This window comes from Belonocnema kinseyi, chromosome 4 (genome assembly GCF_010883055.1).
Source record: "Belonocnema kinseyi isolate 2016_QV_RU_SX_M_011 chromosome 4, B_treatae_v1, whole genome shotgun sequence".
Classification (NCBI taxonomy): Eukaryota; Metazoa; Arthropoda; class Insecta; order Hymenoptera; family Cynipidae; genus Belonocnema; species Belonocnema kinseyi.
The window spans coordinates 10,767,399-10,769,912 of record NC_046660.1 but is presented as its reverse complement, the minus strand read 5'-3'; the positions used below and the strand labels follow the sequence as shown (position 1 = coordinate 10,769,912).

At 34.2% G+C, this 2,514-nt stretch overlaps 1 protein-coding gene across 1 annotated transcript in view; it reads right to left on the bottom strand.

Moving 5' to 3' along the window:
- The window catches only part of LOC117170747 (histone-lysine N-methyltransferase SETMAR-like), a 19,322-nt gene that overhangs the window by 1,526 nt on the left and 15,282 nt on the right, over positions 1 to 2,514 (bottom strand). The window lies entirely within an intron of this gene.

Genomic DNA, 2,514 nt, shown 5'->3' with positions numbered 1-2,514 from the left:
TTCGATATTATTCAAGGAGTTAGACAAGGATGCGTTATGTCTTCATGGTTATTTATATTATTTATGGACAAGTGTTTAAGAATGACTCTCTTCGACGAAGAGAGTGAGGATCTCCAAACAGTAAGGGTACGTGGGTTAGCGTTCGCAGATGATAAGGTTGTTATGGCAGAGTCTATCGAAGACTTACAAAGAATGTTGAATAAACTAGATGCAAGCATGAAGAGCATGGGCCTCAAAATTAACGCCAATTAAACAAAAACTATGATGTTCGAAGGAAAGAGTGAGAAAACACTATGCAATATTCTATTAAATGGTGAGAGAATTGAACAAGTTGATAAGTTCGTATATCTTGGCAGCTTATTTACTAGGGACGGGAAGATAGATGAGGAATTAGATAGACGAATAAATCAAGGTAAGAAGGTTATGGGTAGCTCAGGTCCCCTTATCATAAGTGAAAATATATCAAATACAGCTAAAATGGCAATACATAATTCCATATTTGTACCGACAGTACTATACGGTAGCGAGACATGGACTTATCAAGAAAAAGATAAGAGTAAAATTAACGCAATTGACATGAGATTCATGCGCATAATATGCGGGAAAACCATGATGGACAAAGTAAGTAACGAGACAATTCTAAAAGAATGTGGTACAGAAGAGACACTAGTAGACACATGGGAAAAAAATCGGTTAAGATGGTTCGGACATGTTGAGAGAATGCCAAATGAACGACTAACGAAACAAGTGTATCAAAGTAAAGTAAATGGCAGCGTGCCCAGAGGTAGACCGCGGAAAGAATGGTTAGACTGTGTGAATGAGACCCTAGTTAGAAGAGACATAAGAAGTCACAGAAACACGAGAGCCTGCATAAAAAAATGCATGGACATAAAAGAAGCTAAAGAAGTATGCCAGGACAGGAAAGTATGACGGCAAATAGTTAATAAAAAGAGTGTCAGTAGAGTGAATGAAGTCTGAAACAAAAGACCTTGGCCACTAATGGACCCAAGTGGGGAACCTTACATAACGAATTCGTGGGGTTCTTCGCTTTGGGTGATTGCTAGAGAGATTGATCAGCAACCTGGGTCGGAGCAGTGTTGCGGAACGAACGTGTTATTTACTTAAATAGCACGAGAATTCTGGATCAATCTGAAAATTTTCTATCCCTTCCACACACTACCCCTTTCCCCTACCGAGTGAGTCATGCCTACCCCGAAAGGAAAATGGCTTAATGGTGTAATAATAATAATAATAACCAGTGCCATAATTTTCCCTAAAACTGTTGCGAAACAAATGCCTACACTTATTAACATTCTTTGTTGGTAATAAGCGCTCTTGCATAAAATTGATAAATATTTATATAAATGAAAACACTTAATGAGCATATTAAATGTGGTTAATATTATTAATTAATCTATGACACAACATAAAACTTTTTGCTATCGTGTTATTTTTTCGTACGACGAGACATTATTTATTTGAAGACTTTTATGTATTATATTTTTATATGAATTTACCCTTCTTTGAATAATATTGAAATTCTTTATAGAAAATTGGAAAAATTTAATTTAATTTATTTATTTTTCTTACCTTTATTCAAACAAAGACAAGACAATGTTTCTAAAATGGAGACAGCCTACATGAAAGTTTACAATTTCTTAATATGACCCTACGCATTTAACAGTGTTGATAATGCTACACGATTGCGTTATTTCACTAACATTTATATTGTTCACGTTTTTCATTTTTATAACCTTTTTTAATTATATTATACAGTTTTTAGTGCATTTATTTATTTTTAGCAAGCAATAAGTTGCTTTCATCTATTGAATTAGGAAATATCTCGACTAATCAAATTATTAATTTTCTAATAATCTTTGGTGTCTTAAAGTATCCTTCTTATAAGGGAAAAGGCTATGTAATTAAAATAATCTTCTTCAGGCACTCATTTTCATACTTATGGAAGCTGGTGCTTATTCAAGACAAATAATTTTTACAAAGTTTGCCAACCAATTGCAATTTTCTAGGGATAATAAGGTTTCCCTTATGATCCCTAGAAAGTTGCAATTGTGTAGCAAACTTTGTAAAAATTATTAAATAAAAATAAATTAAAAGTTTAATATGTGACGTGCGCCGAAAAAAGGGGGCTTACTCTGAAAAGTGAGATTTTTCAGGACGAGAGGTTGAAGTTGACTCCACAGAAAATCGCCGATCCTCCAATGTACACCGAAATCGGTGTTCAATAGAGTTGCAACAAATTTGAGCCACACAGGTTCATTCGGAGAATCTAGGGGAAAAGCGTCATTTAGACACTGTTTTTTCTCATCCAGTGCAACGTGAAGTGTCTTCTACAAACTGTAAGTCACCTGTCAACATCATTTTGTCGGTCGTTATTTAAGTCAAACAGATATAAATAAGCAGGTAAGTTATAATAATAATAATTACCTAACTTTTTATTTCCTCCCATTTACCAGCGACTAAATAGTCTTGGAATAAAAATAGTACTTGGCGTGA